Genomic DNA, 17,406 nt, shown 5'->3' on the forward strand with positions numbered 1-17,406 from the left:
GATGACATCGGGGATAAACTGGGAGATGTTTAGAAGATAAGATCAACAGGATTTACTGATTAGATGAGAGTTTGTAGCTGGGGTGAATTGTTTAGGTGATGATGACATCAATGAGGTTGAAAATCTTGGAGGAAAAATAGATTTAGAGGGAAGTTACTAGGAGAATATTTTTGTTTAGTACAGTTCTATGAACAAACTTCTTTATAAAAGTTCATGAGATGTGGATAGTAAATATATGTCTACTGTATATATGTGTGTATATATATATATATATATATATGTGTAGAACTAGCACACATTTGTTCATTTAACACTTACTGATGACTTTTGTGTAGCAGGCCCTATGCTGCATGTCCAAATGACAGAGGTGGACAAGACTCTGTCCCTGAAAAAGTTGGGGTTGAGACCTGAAGGATGGCATCTTTTCTCAGAGAGTGTGGAGAGTATGCTGAGCAAGGACAAGAAGGAAGAGTCCTTGTGGTCTTTGAAGGATGTTCTTTGGGGCTTGAGAGGAAGAAAGAAGGCACAGGGCTGGCCAGCTTCCTTATTCTGGTTCAGAAGACTTTGCCTCATTAGACTCAGTTTCTTCTGTGCAGCATGGATAATTTTCAAACCAGTTTGAGGAATAAGTTAGGAACAGACAGAAGGATGGTAGAAAGGTACTAGCCCTTTTTGTGTGTGTGAGTGCTACTAACTTCCATCCTTTCTCTACGTACTCATTGAAACCCAGGTCACAGTTCCCAATACAGCAAAGTAGATATGAGTTAGGTTTGGAACTTGTGTAATTTTTTTGGTTTTGATTTTGTCTTTTTTCAGAAGGGATGGATGATTGGGAAGGAAGACAGAGAAGAGTGGACTGGCTCCTCTTTCTTCCCTTCCCTGTCCAAGGATCCTTCACCTCTGTCTCTTCTCCCTCCCTCTGTCTCCATCTGATTTTCTCTCTTCACATCTCCTCCTCATTTCTCTATTTCTTTCCCTCTCTGTCAACTCTTCACTTTTGTTTCTCTGTTTCTCTCATCATCTTGGTCTCTCTCATCACTATGTGTTTCTCTGCCTCCTTGTCTCTTGTAATTCTTCCCTTGCCCATCTCTGTTACTCTTGATTTCTGACTCTCCCTTCTTTTCTCATTATAGTCTTTCATTTTAACGTAGACTTTGATCTATTTTTATTCATCCCATTGGATTAAAATTCTCTGAGCTTCATTAAAAATATATTAGCTAAGACTTTTTAAAAGATGGAAGCCAGTTTTTATTCTTCCAAGATTCATGTCAGTTACTGATGCTGTGACTTGACAGAGTTTTAAGGACTTGTACCACTGAGCTGTGGAGAGTACAGTGCACAGGGTTTATTCTGGTATTGGAGTGACAGTGACAGTTAAGGAACCCAGGTGCGAATGATCTCCGAAGTGTGTCAGAGTGGGTAAATAGGTTCAGAGGGCAGGCAGTCTGTGGTAATCTGTGATCAGAAGTTATGTTAGGTGGTCTGGCATCTAGGAAGTCAGTCAAGGTAAGATATATGGGAAGTCAGACTAGAGAAATAAGGGCACCAGCAACTGGAAGACAGCTGCTGGCTTGCTGATGGCAGGAATTGGTGATGATGTACATTCAGAGAGGGGCTAGTAGATGACTGAGGAACAAGAGAACTGTGGCCTCAACAGGGGCAGAGAAGCTAGAATTAGAGGGACATTATTAAAGTATGTTCCTAACCAGCATTGATGCAAAATTAACAATTATGAACAAAGAAAAGATTTAGGAAACTCCTAAAGACATTAGCACAATGTGCTCTTATAGCCATAAAGGTCAGTAAATACATGGTTGATACTTATTGGAAGGATATTGAAAATATCAAGCTGAGATCCATTCATTACTAGGATGTCATGTATAAATGTAAAAATTAGTAAATAGTGTGGAAAAGAATACCTAATTTTATTACAGAACTGAAAGAACTTGCAATGAAGAAAGACTGAAACAGAGACTAATAGGGATTTGTTTTTCTCTTTAGCAGTATAGTCACAAAGGACATGGATAGGATAAATATTGAATTTTTCCATTAAACACTAGATCACTAGAAACAAGAGATAGCTCTTGAAACTCACATGAGGTGATTTTAGGACACATAAGAAGTATTATTGAAGTAGCATTAATATTACTTTATACCACTATAGTACTTTATAATTTACAAAGTTCTTTCATATACTAGTTATGGAAACAGAATGAAATCAAGATTATTATAAGCTGAAATGCACGTCAATTAAAGAAAAGAGTAAATCAATGCATAATATAACTCTAATGTATTAATTTGAGTTTCCTAAAATTGAGGTAAGATTTACATACAGTGAAATCCATGGATTTTATGTGAACATATTGATGTTTTGACTTTGAACTTAAACACTTAGGTAACCATTACCCCAGCCAAGACATAGAACGTTTCCACCACCCCCTAAAAGTTCCCTCGTGTCATCTTTCACTTAGTCCTCACTTATCTAAGTTTTTAACACATTTTTATTGGCTTGCTTATCTTTTTATTATTGATTTGTGTAATCTGGACTGAGTACCTTATCAGATATTAGTATGTATTTGGAATATGTGCTCCTAGTCTACGGCTTGTCTTTTCATTTCCTTAACAGTGTCTTTTGATGAGCATAAGAAACTAAACTTTGATGAATCTCTTTTCCAAATTGGCTCTACTATGTTGTGTTCCCAAAAGTAATTTATAAGTTGCAGTTGAGCTACATTCTTGCCAACACTGGCTTGGTTATATTTCATTTTAGCCGTCTAGGGTTGTGTAGTGGTTCCTCATTTGTAGTGTTAACTTACATTTCCCTAATGACTAATGAAGTTGAGCATCTTTTCATGTGTGTATTCATCATTTGTATATTTTCTTTGATAAAGTGCCTGTTCTCATCTTTTGTCCATTTTTTATTAGGTTGTTTGTCTTCTTGGTATTGAATTGAACAAGTTATTGTTATATATTCTGGATACAAATCCTTTATTAGATACATGTTTTGCAAATATGTTTTCCCAGTCTATAACTTGTCTTTTCATGTTCTTAACAATGTCTTTCTAAGAGGAAAGATTTTTAACTTTGATGTTGTTCAACTTATGAAATTTTTATTCTATCACTCTTGCTTTTTGAGTCCTATCTAAGAGATTGTTGTCTAACCCCAGGTCACAAGTAATTTCTCCATTGTTTTCTTCTGGAATTTTTATAGTTTTCGCCCTTACATTTAGGCCCATGATCCATTTTGAGTTAATATTTACACATGGTATGAGATAACATTTGAGGTTAAGTTTTTGCATACATCTATCCATTCTTTCCTCATTGAAGTACTTTGGTACTTTTGTCGAAAATCAATTGATGATATATATGTGAGTCAATTTCTGAGCTCTCTATTCTGTTCATTTGATTTATATGTCTGTCATTATTTTGATTACATGGGTTTATAATATATACACATGTTATATATGTTATATATATTAATTACTTTAGCTTACATTAACTTGACATCAGACAGTGTGAGTCCTCCAACTTTATTCTTCTTTTTCAAAATTGCTTTTACTATTCTATGTCTTTAGCATTTTCATATAAATTTTAAAATTAATTCAACAATTTTTACAAAAAAGTCTACTGGAATTTTGACCAGGATTGTGTTAAATTTATAGATTATTTTGGGGAGAGTTGACATTTTGACAATATCAAGTCTTTCAATCCATCAGCCTGGTGCATCTTTCCATTTGTTTAAATCTTCTTTAATTTCTGTCAGGAATGTTTTGCTGTTTTCAGTGTAGGTCTTATACAAATTTTGTTAAATTTCTGCCAAAGCATTTTATATTTTTGGTGCTATTTTTTCTAAATTTTATTTTCTAATTGTATGATTCTGTTATTTAGACATAGAATGGATTCAGTTTTGTATATTGACCTTTTTTCTGCAATCTTGCTAAACTCACTTATTAGTTCTTACAGCTTTTTTGGTAGATTCCTTAAGATTTTCTATATTGTTGATAATGTTTGTGAAAAAAAGACAATTTTTATATCTTCCTTTACACTCTTTATTTCCTTTTCTTGCCTTATTTTACTGTACAATACAGCATTGAATAGCCAGGGTGAAAGCACTGTTTGTTCCTGATACCAGGACACAAATCAAATACATTTCCTTCTGATATCAGCAGGAAAGCACTGAGTCACCATTAGTTATGAGGTTACTTGGAGGTTTTCATAAATGCCCTTTATCAGTTGAGGAAGTTCACTTCTATATCTAGTTTCCTGGCCGTTTTTTTCTTTTTTAAAAATCATAAATAGGTGTTAAATTTGTCAAGTCAAGTCTTCCTATATTTATTGAGATGGCCATTTTTTTTTTGTTTAGCCTGTTAATATGGTGAATTCCATTGATTAATTTTTAAATTTTTAAGCCAACATTGCATTCCTGGGTTAAACTCTGCTTGGATATCATATATTATCCTATTTGTATATTGATGGATTTGTTTTGCTAAAGTTTTTTTAAGATTCACTTTTTCAGCTTCCAGCTGTTACTTTACATTGAGTTTCTTAGACCATTCCAATGCTCGCTTAGTCCAGTGATCAGCCAAATACTTGAGGGAAATTTATATGCCAGTATTACTTCCTCCTTTCCCACTGCTGTGGCAGTCCTCAGCTCTGTTCTTTGCCAATAGGTGATGGGTTGGCTACAGTCCTGCCTTTAGAAATTGATATTAGGTTTAACCTAAATCCAAAAAAATACCTCTTGTGATGCTGGCAGAGATACATTAGAGAAGTGTTCCATACATTATGATACATTTCATAGTTGCCTGTTTTTCAAATCTTACATTGCTTAACATTTAAGTAAAAATATTGCTCACATATCCATTATTATCTTTTAAAAATATATTTGTTTGGATTCCATCTAAAGAAAATGATTTTTCTTAAGTCTTATTTTCTTTCTTTTACATGTATCAATTAACAAAATATTCAACAGCCTATCCAGATATTATACTTGATTTTGGACTAGCTTTGCTAATAAGTTCTTTAATTATTAAATAAAGATATGACCCAAAAGGTGCTAGAATACTGAGCAAGCAAAAAGTGAAACATTATTTATAGGAAATGCCCTAATTTTAACCAAGTTTTCTTCCTTTCTCTCTCCCACACTCCCTCACTCTTTTCCCCTCCCTCCTTTCTTTCCACATTTTTTTTTTTAGTGGTTTTTTTTTTTCTCTCTCTCTTTTTTTTTTATTAATGTTATGATAGATTACAACCTTGTTGAGATTTCAGTTGTACATTTTTGTTAGTCATGTTGTGGGTACACCACTTCCCCCTTTGTGCCCTCCCCCCACCCCCCCTTTTCCCTGGTAACCACCGATCAGATCTCCTTATCAATATACTAATTTCCACCTATGAGTGGAGTCATATAGAGTTCGTCTTTCTCTGACTGGCTTATTTCGCTTAACATAATACCCTCGAGGTCCATCCACGTTGTTGTGAATGGGCCAATTTTGTCTTTTTTTATGGCTGAGTAGTATTCCATTGTGTATATATACCACATCTTCTTTATCCAATCATCAGTTTCTGGGCATGTAGGTTGGTTCCACATCTTGGCTATTGTAAATAATGCTGCGATGAACATAGGGGTGCAACGGACTCTTGAGATTTCTGATTTCAGGTTCTTAGGATAGATACCCAGTAATGGGATGGCTGGGTCATAGGGTATTTCTATTTTTAACTTTTTGAGAAATCTCCATACTGTTTTCCATAGTGGCTGCACCAATTTGCATTCCCACCAACAGTGTATGAGGGTTCCTTTTTCTCCACAACCTCTCCAACATTTGTCGCTCTTGGTTTTGGATGTTTTTGCCAATCTAACGGGTGTAAGGTGATATCTTAGTGTAGTTTTGATTTGCATTTCCCTGATGATTAGCGATGATGAACATCTTTTCATGTGTCTATTGGCCATATTCATATCTTCTTTTGAGAAATGTCTGTTCATGTCCTCTGCCCATTTTTTGATCGGGTTGTGTGTTTTTTTGTTGTTGAGTTGTGTGAGTTCTTTGTATATTATGGAGATTAACCCTTTGTCGGATAAGTGGCTTGTAAATATTTTTTCCCAATTAGTGAGCTGTTTTTTTGTTTCAATCCTGTTTTCCCTTGCCGTGAAGAAGCTCTTTAGTCTGATGAAGTCCCATTTGTTTATTCTTTCTATTGTTTCCCTCAACTGAGGAGTTATAGTGTCCGAAAAGATTCTTTTGAAACTGATGTCAAAGAGTGTACTGCCTATATTCTCTTCCAAAAGACTTATTGTCTCAGGCCTAATCTTTAGGTCTTTGATCCATTTTGAGTTTATTTTGGTGTGTGGTGAAAAAGAATGGTCAATTTTCAATCTTTTGCATGTGGCTGTCCAGTTTTCCCAGCACCATTTGTTGAAGAGACTTTCTTTTCTCCATTGTAGGCCCTCTGCTCCTTTGTCGAAGATTAGCTGTCCATAGATGTGTGGTTTTATCTCTGGGCTTTCAATTCTGTTCCATTGATCTGTGGACCTGTTTTTGTACCAGTACCATGCTGTTTTGATCACTGTAGCTTTGTAGTATGTTTTGAAATCGGGGATTGTGATTCCGCCGGCTTTGTTTTTCTTGCTCAGGATTGCTTTAGCAATTCGCAGTCTTTTGTTGCCCCATATGAATTTTAGGATTGTTTGTTCAATTTCTGTGAAGAATGTTCTTGGGATTCTGATTGGGATAGCATTGAATCTGTAGATTGCTTTAGGTAGTATGGACATTTTAACTATGTTTATTCTTCCAATCCATGTGCATGGAATGTCTTTCCATCTCTTTATGTCATCATCAATTTCTTTCAAGAAAGTCTTGTAGTTTTCATTGTATAGATCCTTCACTTCCTTGGTTAAGTTTATCCCAAGGTATTTTATTCTTTTCGTTGCGATTGTGAATGGGATTGAGTTCTTGAGTTCTTTTTCTGTTAGTTCATTGTTAGTGTATAGAAATGCTACTGATTTATGCACGTTAATTTTATACCCTGCTACTTTGCTGTAGTTGTTGATTATTTCTAATAGTTTTTCTATGGATTCTTTGGGGTTTTCTATATATAAGATCATGTCGTCTGCAAACAGCGAGAGTTTTACTTCTTCGTTACCTATTTGGATTCCTTTTATTTCTTTTTCCTGCCGAATTGCTCTGGCCAGCACCTCCAGTACTATGTTGAATAGGAGTGGTGAAAGTGGGCACCCTTGTCTTGTTCCTGTCCTCAGAGGGATGGCTTTCAGTTTTTGTCCATTGAGTATGATGTTGGCTGTGGGTCTGTCATATATGGCCTTTATTATGTTGAGGTACTTTCCTTCTATACCCATTTTATTGAGGGTTTTTTATCATAAATGGGTGTTGGATCTTGTCGAATGCTTTCTCTGCATCTATTGAGATGATCATGTGGTTTTTGTTTTTCATTTTGTTGATGTAGTGTATCACGTTGATTGACTTGCGGATGTTGAACCATCCCTGTGTCCCTGGTATAAATCCCACTTGATCATGGTGTATAATCTTTTTGATGTATTGCTGTATTCGGTTTGCCAAAATTTTGTTGAGGATTTTTGCATCTATGTTCATCAGTGATATCGGCCTGTAGTTCTCCTTCTTTGTGTTGTCCTTGTCAGGTTTGGGGATCAGAGTGATGTTGGCTTCATAGAATGTGTTAGGGAGTACTCCATCTTTCTCAATTTTCTGGAACAGTTTGAGGAGAATAGGTATTAAGTCTTCTTTGAATGTTTGGTAGAATTCTCCAGAGAAGCCGTCTGGTCCTGGACTCTTATTTTTGGGGAGGTTTTTGATTACCGTTTCTATTTCCTTACTTGTGATTGGCCTATTCAGATTCTCCATTTCTTCCTGATTCAGTTTGGGGAGATTGTAGGAGTCTAGGAATTTGTCCATTTCTTCCAGGTTGTTCAATTTGTTGGCATATAGTTTTTCATAGTATTCTCTTATGATCTCTTGTATTTCATTGGTATCTGTTGTGATTTCTCCTCTGTCATTCCTAATTTTATTAATTTGCGATTTCTCTCTTCTTTTCTTGGTGAGTCTGGCTAGGGGTTTGTCAATTTTGTTAATTCTTTCGAAGAACCAACTCTTTGTTTCATTGATCCTTTCTATTGTCTTTTTTGTTTCAATATCGTTTATTTCTGCTCTTATTTTTATTATTTCCCTCCTTCTACTGACTCTGGGCTTTGTTTGTTCTTCTTTTTCTAGTTCTGTTAGGTGTCGTTTGAGGTTGCTTATGTGAGCTTTTTCTTGTTTAGTGAGGTGAGCCTGTATTGCGATGAATTTCCCTCTTAGGACTGCTTTTGCTGCATCCCAAATGATTTGGTATGTCGTGTTCTCATTTTCATTTGTCTCCAGATAAAATTTGATTTCTTCTTTAATTTCTTCAATGATCCATTGTTTGTTCAGAAGCGTGTTGTTTAGTCTCCACATTTTTGCACCTTTCTCTGCTTTTTTCTTGTAGTTGATTTCTAGTTTAATAGCATTATGATCAGAAAAGATGCTTGATATTATTTCAACTCTCTTGTATTTATTGATGTTTGCTTTGGTTCCCAAAATATGGTCAATCCTTGAGAATGTTCCATGTGCACTTGAGAAGAATGTGTAACCTGCTGTTTTTGGATGAAGTGTTCTATATATATCTATTAAGTCCATCTGGTCTAATTTTTCATTTAATTCTATTATTTCCTTGTTGATTTTCTGTCTGGATGTTCTGTCCATTGGTGTTAATGGTGTGTTGAGGTCCCCTACTATTATTGTATTGTTGTTGATGTCTTCTTTTAGTTCTATTAAGAGTTGCTTTACAAATTTTGGTGCTCCTGTGTTGGGTGCATATATATTTATAAGTGTTATGTCTTCTTGGTGGAGAGTCCCTTTTATCATTATATACTGTCCCTCTTTGTCTTTCTTTATCTGTTTTGCTTTGAAATCTACCTTGTCTGATATTAGTATAGCGACACCTGCTTTCTTTTGTTCATTATTAGCTTGGAGTATTGTTCTCCATCCCTTCACTCTGAGTCTGTGTTTGTCTTTGGGGCTGAGGTGTGTTTCCTGGAGGCAGCATATTGTTGGATCTTGTTCTTTGATCCATCCTGCCACTCTGTGTCTTTTGATTGGGGAGTTCAATCCATTTACATTTAGAGTGATTATTGAGATGTGGGGGCCTACCACTACCATTTTGTGTCTTGTTTTCCGGTTTTCTTCAATTTCCTTTGTTTCTCGTCCCATGGTTTAATCTGTTCTGATGAAGAGCTGCTACTCTCTGTTGTTGTCCTTCTACTTATCTCCTCTGCTCTTGGTTTTGTAGCCCCTTTCCTTTTTTGGATTTTTCAGGAATGAGGGTTTTCCTGAGGATTTCCTGAAGAGGAGGTTTTGTGGCAATGAACTCCCTTAATTTTTGTTTATCTGGGAAAGTTTTTATTTCTCCATCGTATTTGAAGGATATTTTCGCTGGGTAGAGAATTCTCGGCTGTAGATTTTTGTCCTTCAGATTTTTGAATATATCATTCCACTCTCTTCTAGCCTGTAAAGTTTCTGCTGAGAAATCTGCTGATAGCCTGATGGGGGTTCCTTTGTAGGTTAGTTTCTTTTGCCTGGCTGTCCTTAGTATTTTCTCCTTGTCGTTGACTTTTGCTAGCTTCACTACTATATGCCGTGGAGTTGGTCTTCTTGCATTGATAAAGTTTGGAGATCTATTGGCTTCTGTCACCTGAAGATCCATCTCTCTCACCAGATTTGGGAAGTTCTCAGCCATTATTTCTTTGAATAGGCTTTCTGCCCCTTTCTCCTTCTCTTCTCCCTCTGGTATACCTATAATCCTTACGTTGCATCTCCTAATTGTGTCTGATAATTCTCGGAGAGTTTCTTCATTTCTTTTTAGTCTTGCTTCTCTCTCCTCCTCTGCCTGCAGCAATTCTATATTGCCATCTTCCAAATTGCTAATTCTTTCCTCCATATTATTGGCCCTACTGTTCAGAGCATCTAGATTTTTCTTAATCTCCTCTATTGTGTTCTTCATTTCCAATATTTCTGTTTGGTTCTTCTTTATCGTATCAAACTCTTTTGTGACATAGCTCCTGAACTCGTTGAGTTGTCGGTCAGAATTCTCTCTTAACTCATTGAGTATTTTAATGATGGCTGTTTTGAAGTCATCATCATTTAGGTTATATATCTCATTTTCTTTGGGATTGTTTTCTGTGTATTTGTTATTTTCTTTCTGTTCTGGAGATTTAATGTATTTTTTCATATTGCTTGATGTTGTTGATTTGTGCCTCCGCATGGAGATAGAGTTTAGTTGCTCCTTTCACTTGTTTCAGCTGCTGCAGTGGGGGAGCAGCTGTTTATACTGCACCAACCAGGAACCCTGTCCGCAGTTGCTAACTGGGCCTGGGCCCCTCCTCATAGTCACAGTGGTCCTTTGGATTCCCTCCTCTGCCGTGGGGGCCGTCACAGGGGGGCTTCAGGCTGCTGGTGCCTACTGTTGCAGCCCACCTAGACGTGCTCCCTCCTTGGGGTCTGCAACGGTGTTATGGGCTTTTCCAGCGGCCAGGGGTGGGATCACTTATATTTGTCGCTCCGTTGCTGTCGGCACCCACAAAATCTCACTTGTCCACTATGGGTCGCAGGAGAGCTATTGGCATCTTCTACAGTCTGTGGTTAGTTCACCTAGCTATGCTGCTTTTGTCCTGGGGTCTTCCAGCCTTGTGGCTGCCGGCTGGGTGCTTTCTACTGGTGCTGTGCAGAGGCTTTCCCTGAGGCTGCTGTGAGCCTGTAGGGTTTCCCCCTAGGCTACGGAGCTGGGTCGCTGGAACTCCCCCCAGCCCCAGTCCTGTTCCCCAGGAACTCGGGGAGCCCTTTGCCCTGTCTTGGGGGGATAGCCAGAGATCCTGATTTCAGTGGTAGCTGGTCAGCTGCTACCCTGCCTAATATTCTCCTCTCCGGGACCCTCCCGGTATTGTGGATGCTGGGCGTGGCCCCTCCGCTAATAGCAGACAGAGAGTTTTGTCTGCTGCCCGGGCAGAACTCTGGATCTTCCCCTCTGGGGCGCAGAGCGGGCCTCTGGAGCTTCCCCCAGCCCCAGTCCTCTCCAAGATCTCCGGCAATCCCTAGCCCCACGGGGCGGGCAATGGCAGCTGGAGGTCACCCCGCCCTCTGGGATTCTCTCTGGGACTTTCCCGGAGCCGTGAATGCTGGGCGTTGCCCCTCCGCTAAAGGCAGACAGAGAGTTCTGTCTGCTGCCCGGGCAGAACTCTGGAGCTTCCCCTCCGGGGCGTGGAGTCGGCCTTTGGAGCTTCACCCAGCCCCAGTCTGCTCGGAGATCTCCGGCAATCCCTAGCCCCACCGTGCCGGCAGTGGCAGCCGGGAGACCTCCGTACCCTCAGCGACTCTCTCTGGGACCCTCCGGGCGCCGCGAACACCAGGCGGGATCTCCCCGCCAATGGCGGGGAGAGACTCTCCCCGCGGGCCCAGGTGTGCAACTCCAAAGTTTCCCTCTGCGTTTAGGAGTAATTGCGGGGGGTTTAGGTAGGGTTCTGGTCACCTGTTTCCACCGTCGCTCCTCTGTTGTGTGCTCGCTCCTGCCCTAGATGTGTGTTGATCTTCTGGGGGCGTCCGTTGGAAGAAAGCCACTTGTGGGTACTAGGCTGTTCGGTCGGGGTCGGAGAGTTTTCACCTATTTCCACATCCTCCTGGAGGAAAGTCCGTCCGCCTTCCGATGTATAGTCGCGTGGGTATCTCAGACGTCCTGAGATGCTGTCTGGATATCCTTTGTTAAGCGATAAGTGTCCAAATAATTGTAGACTCGAAGGGGGAGAGACAAAGAGGACTACTCACGGTGCCATCTTGGATCCCCTACCCTTTCCACATTTTTTTTAACACCTAACATTTGTTGGGTGCTTATTCTGTATCAGGTTTTGTTCTAAGAGCTAAAAATTTATTATCTCATTTAATAACTTACAATGACTCTGTAAGGTAAGTGCTATTTTATTCCCGTTTATAGTTGTGGATGGAAACTGAGGCACGGAGTTAGTCTTTTTTAATAGATGGGGTAGATGTTTTTAACTGTCACTTTTACAGATGAGAAACTATAGTTTATTAAATACCTAATAAGTGTTAACTATCACTATTTAACTTGATGTTTTACGTAATTTTTTTCATCGTTTTAAGTGGTCTAGTGGGAAAAAAGAAGGAACCATAGTTTAGTTTAAGTCGTGGTCACCTAGTGTGATACTTGGGTAATTGGTGAGTCATGGTATTTTTACCACTACTCAGCTTTCTCAGCTGTAAAACAGATTGGATAGTTAATTACTACTCCAATATTTAGTAAGAAAACAAGGTGTTAGATACAAAAGCTTCATGAAAAATATAAATTGCTTTACAAAGGTACATGTTCCAATGCATATGAATGAACATATGATACCCTGGATACTTTAAAGAATTTGGTGGAAATAATTTTCAGTGCTTCAGGGAATCTAAGAGCAGGGGATAGTCAGAAGCAGCCCAAGGAAGTTTGAACCATATGGGGCCTGTGTTGGGAAAAGGGAAAAAGTGAAAGGTTGATACTGAGCCAGGGCTCCATCTGTTCGCCACGAGATAAAAGGCCAAGCTGGCAGTGGTAGAGAAAGAACTTTAATAAGCTAGTGAATTGGAAGATGGTGGACTAATGTCCTAAAAAAAAAAAACCCCATCTTAAAGGGAACTGATTTGGAAATGACTTATATAAGGCAAACAGGGGTGAGGAGGGGGCTCAGGAGTGTCAGGTGATGGATGACCACAGAACATTTGGCGCTTCTCCATAGCACATCTGCTGAATGCAACATTCCTGAGGAATCTGAGAGAAAATCTCAGTTACTTCCTTAACTGGGACAGAAGGAACAGTTTGGGCAGAGGACATAAATTTTCTTCTAACAAGTTATTCTTTCTACCAGTTACAGATTAGCTTGCCTACATGCAGTTCTAAGGGTTTTTCCAAAGCACACTGTGAGAATAAAATGAGAGGGGAGCATGTGGCCTTGGGGGCTGAAGTTCTAAGAGTCCTCTGCACTGGGCTGACTGTGTTTCATATTTCTTCATGGGCCGCATGTGCAAATTTGCGGGGGTGGGATTCCTATATGTTGCGTGCGGTAGATCTTTAGTCTGTGATGTGTAAAGCTTATAGTCGGTCATTGTAGTTTCTCAATGCTCCTGCGAGATGTTTAGGCAGAAGGCTGTCAGCAAGCTACCGCCTTAGAAGCTGTCCTCCTGCTGTTCTGCAAGGCAAGCTGGGAACTTTGGTTACTTTGTTTCCCACATTAACCTTGTGTGTACAGGCACAGTTTCATCCTAATCCAGGGAAACTAACTCCTTCGTCCTCCATTTCACAGTCACTGTCTAGGCAGATTAATCATGTAAAATGAAGGAAAAAAAGAAAATAATTAAGAAATGCCTGCAGAGGGGATTGTGGATAGATGGGTGTCATTGGAAGTATGCCGAAAGTAATCTTACCAGGAGCCTCCTTGCTAGAGGAAGAAAAGAGTTAATATAAATAGTTTACCAACTAAAGAAAGATTTTAAAAAAGACAAGATCCTTTTGGTCAACAGATAGGGAAAACATTTGAAAGCTTTGGTAAAATACTTTATATTGTTCATGCAGCTGTTATAATAAATTATCCCAAAACTCAAGGTTTTTAATGCTCTTGCTGTCCTAGACTACATAATGTATGAACTGCAAACACAAAAATAAATTTTAAAACATTCTTATTTCTAATCCTTTCATATTGTACTTGGCGAGTTACTTTCCCTTCATCCTCCATCATCCAGTGTCCTCAGCCTGTCCAATCTCACTTCTTTCCATAACCACCCCTTCTTTGGCTGTTCTTTTACATATACTCTGACTAGAGTCATTTTTCCCTAAGCCACACAGAATCATCATGCCCAACTTTAGTTCCACACCTCAATGAAGGATGCCCTGTTCAGAGGCTATCATGCACACGGTAGCGTTTAAAAACAGGCTATTTGTTATTGTGCGGTGTTTGTAAGTCTCCTTTTCCCCCGTCCATCAAGATCAGAAATGCTTTTACCCATCAGGATGCATTACTTCTGCCCCACCTGCAAGCCCTTTCCACCCTTTCTCTGCTCCTCTCCCCACCAGTTCCTAACTTTTCACTAAGCACAAAAGTGATACTTTGTTTATAAAATGAAACGTTTTTGAGACCTACAAAAACAAGGTGAATTGAGGGCAAATTTAACACTTCAGTTGTGCCTGTCAGCTTTACTATTAGGGAGAAAAAGATGGCGATCAGTCTTTTGACAAAATCAGTTGTTATGGAAGACAATGTACCTTGTTTCAGGAAGGGTAGAGCAGGAATAGAATGAGGCTTTCTTATTTGTCAGTAGTGTGAGTACAAGTTATATGCGGTCTAGATTTTAAAGTATATAAGAACCATATGGGTACGATTCTGTGTATTGTGTCCAGTCCTTCCTTAGAACAGTGAGTGCATTTGAACAATGTTTAAAAACACATTTCTAGTCATCAGTTGGAATTTATTAGGGCAGCATTGGTTTCCTTTTAAAATCACTTCTTGCTAGAGTTGTCTTTCTAGTTTAATGGAACATTTCAACTTCATTTGTTAAAATTTCTTGTAGCAACCATGCACCTTACTTTGGTGTTTTGTGAAGATAATGTAAAGGTAACATGATTTGGAAATTTTGGAAAGGAATCTCTTTTTCTTTTAAATTACATAGTTGGAAATTTTTTGGAGAGGCAATTTTACATGACTGAAATTGGTTAAGAGTGGGCTCTAGAACCAACCTGCCTGGTTCCAATCCTGGTTATACTGCCAATAGTCATGTGAACTTGGGTAAGTTACCTGTCTGTGCCTCAGTCTCTTCTGTAAAGTGAGGATAGTAATAGAATCTCCATCCTAGGATTGCTGTGATGATTAAATGAGCTAGTGCCTTTAAAGTGTTAAGAACAATGCCAGGCCCAGACTAGTGCTCAGTAAGTGTTAGCTATTAAAGAAAATGTTAGGTTCCTCCATAATATTCTTTTTTTTTTTCCTGCTGAGGAAGATTTGCCCTGAGCTAACACGTGTACCAGTCTTCCTCTATTTTATATGTGGGTCACCACCACAGCATGGCTGCTGACAAGTGGTATAAGTCCGTGCCCGGGAATTGAACCTGGGCTGCTGAAATGGAACATGCCAAACTTAACCACTATGCCACGGGGCCAGCGCCCATAATATTCTTTTAAGAAGAGTTATTCTATTTTTTTAAGTTACATAATCCTCCTTTGACTAACTTGTTAGAGCATTGATGATTTTTAGATTTAAATTTAATCTGGGCTGTTATCAAAAAGTGGCTGAGAGACAGGGTCCTCTGTGCCCTCATCAAGAAGATAGAGAAGTGCAGTTTTTTTCTATGATTGTCAGTAAGATTAATTTCTGGCAGTAATAGTAGAAGAGTTAAAACTGCAAATAGGGGGCCACCCTGGTGGCACAGCAGTTAAGTTCGCACATTCCGATTTGGTGGCCCAGGGTTTGCCAGTTCGGATCCCAGGTGCAGACATGGCACCCCTTGTCAAGCCATGCTGTGGTAGGCATCCCACATATAAAGTAGAGGAAAATGGGCACAAATGTTAGCTCAGGGCCAGTCTTCCTCAGCTAAAAAAGGAGGATTGGCAGCAGTTAGCTCAGGGCTAATCGTCCTCAAAAAAAAGAAAAAAAAGAAAAAACTGCAAATAATAGCTCCAGGCATTACATTACACATAAGACAACAGTGAACTCCTTGTACCTCCTAAACACACAATCGAGCTGTCGTTTGCCCTGGTGAAATTACAGGTGCATCTTTCCAATGGCATTCACCCACAGTTTGTAACAGTATTAAAATTCCCTGTGTGTAAGAGTGAAAAAGCCATTTTTGTATTGAGAGTTTGCAGGGTGGACGTCTTGAGAGAATGTGGTGGCTAGGAGTTGAGTGATTAATTCATGTAGTAGTCTAGGCTGTAAATAAACAAGTTAGTCTGGGCGGGGGGTGGAAATTATAATCCTAAAGAATATGGGAGGTAAAGCACTCAGAATTTTGTAGTGAGATCTCAAAGAGCACATGCAGCATGAGCGTGGGAGAGAACTAGAAGGACAGAAACAAGAGTGAGGCACTGTATTCAGTGTTTTGGAATAATGACAAAGCTCAGGTTGTGGCTAAATTGGGGAGCAGTGAAGTCTATTGGAGATGAGATCATGCAGCTGTAAGATTTATGATCTTGTCTACCTGGATGGTGAAATCTACCAGGATGATGGCAGAAGTTGGGTTTGAGATGTGTATACAGATATTTTTGTACGTTTAAGGCCAGGAATCAGATTTCAATGAAAGTGGCAGAGTAGCTGGGAAGCCAAAGATAACATCAATTGAAGTTACAGATGGTGGTTAAAAAGCTGGATATTATCAGTTTCAAAATGGGGCTTTTTGTATGAGGGTAAAAGAGTAGTAGGTGGAATCAACAGCAACAGTTAATTAATAAGTAATCCTAGACTTTAATGACATTTTCTGGACACTCCCTATTTTCCTGTTTTGCAGATGGTAAATCTGGGGGCTAGAGGAGGGAAGTGGTCAAGGTCACACAGCTACATAGCTCGTAAATAGTAGAATCAATATTTAAGCCCAGGTGTCTTTACACTATTCCACCTTTCTTGGTCATTGAAACTAAAATTGTTTATTATTTTAATTTTCATAATTTGGGTTGAAACCACGTTTTAGAGCTTTTGAGTCTCCTTTTGAAATTGGAACATATTCTTACACATATTTTATCATTTGTAATAGACAGAGTGATTTTTAGTATTTCTTTGTTACTATTTTTTCCCATTTTGAAATAATGAAGCCTGAGCTAGCATAATACTTATTTCATCCATTGCTGCCTTTCTCCTTTACTTGACCTTACTAAGTAACAGATTCGTTTCTGTTGTCTGCACAGGGATGTTAGAAATTTGCTGTTTCCAAACCTCTTCTATAGGTTAAATAATTATTCTAATTTAAATAATTGGCCTTTCTACAAAAAGAAAAATATGCCTGTGGCTAACCCTGGGAATCTGAGAATTCTTTACTTTGAACTTTTAGCACCACTGTTCGTTTTTTGAAGTCCAGCTGTATTGTTTCACCATGCAGCAGTCACCCTTTTGGAACAGTATAATTTCAAATTTTTACCTCCTTTTTATACCTGGAGAGAATTAAAAGCAGCATATCTCATTCTAAACAGTGGGCTACCCACATCTTCTAGGCTGAGGAAGTAAAACCTAAAGGGAGACAGAGAAGACAATATCTTTCATTTTCAGTATCTGAATTATATAATAATGGCCTAACTCCTCTCCCTCGATAAACATTTCTGTTAAATCTGAATCAGAAG

The 17,406-nt window shown here is 38.8% G+C and overlaps 1 protein-coding gene across 2 annotated transcripts in view; it reads left to right on the forward strand.

The window, feature by feature from the left end:
* DECR1 (2,4-dienoyl-CoA reductase 1) overlaps positions 1-17,406 on the forward strand; it is a 45,011-nt gene that overhangs the window by 15,748 nt on the left and 11,857 nt on the right. The gene's annotated exons all lie outside the window — the stretch shown is intronic.

Source organism: Equus przewalskii, chromosome 8 (genome assembly GCF_037783145.1).
Source record: "Equus przewalskii isolate Varuska chromosome 8, EquPr2, whole genome shotgun sequence".
Lineage (NCBI taxonomy): Eukaryota > Metazoa > Chordata > Mammalia > Perissodactyla > Equidae > Equus > Equus przewalskii.